General features: G+C 31.1%; 1 protein-coding gene across 2 annotated transcripts in view; it reads left to right on the top strand.

Moving 5' to 3' along the window:
* LOC119591560 (protein kinase C and casein kinase substrate in neurons protein 1-like) overlaps positions 1–228 on the top strand; it is a 62778-nt gene that overhangs the window by 6414 nt on the left and 56136 nt on the right. The gene's annotated exons all lie outside the window — the stretch shown is intronic.

Genomic DNA, 228 nt, shown 5'->3' with positions numbered 1-228 from the left:
CAGAAGTTGGGTTTTTATTAATCTTGGAAATTAAGTACATATTGGTGTTATCATTCTGTCAGAACGATATATATATTTTTTTTTCTGAATAGTTGTGTGACATCATTTTTATATTAATGGTGACATCATGTGGATATTTACGGTGACTGGCAAGTGATACAGCAATCACACAAATAATTACTTTAGATTATCATACTCCTGAGAGCGTGAGTTCGCTTTTGTAAATTC

This window comes from Penaeus monodon, chromosome 28, assembly GCF_015228065.2.
Source record: "Penaeus monodon isolate SGIC_2016 chromosome 28, NSTDA_Pmon_1, whole genome shotgun sequence".
NCBI classification, from domain to species: Eukaryota; Metazoa; Arthropoda; class Malacostraca; order Decapoda; family Penaeidae; genus Penaeus; species Penaeus monodon.
This window is presented reverse-complemented; position numbering and strand designations above follow the sequence as displayed.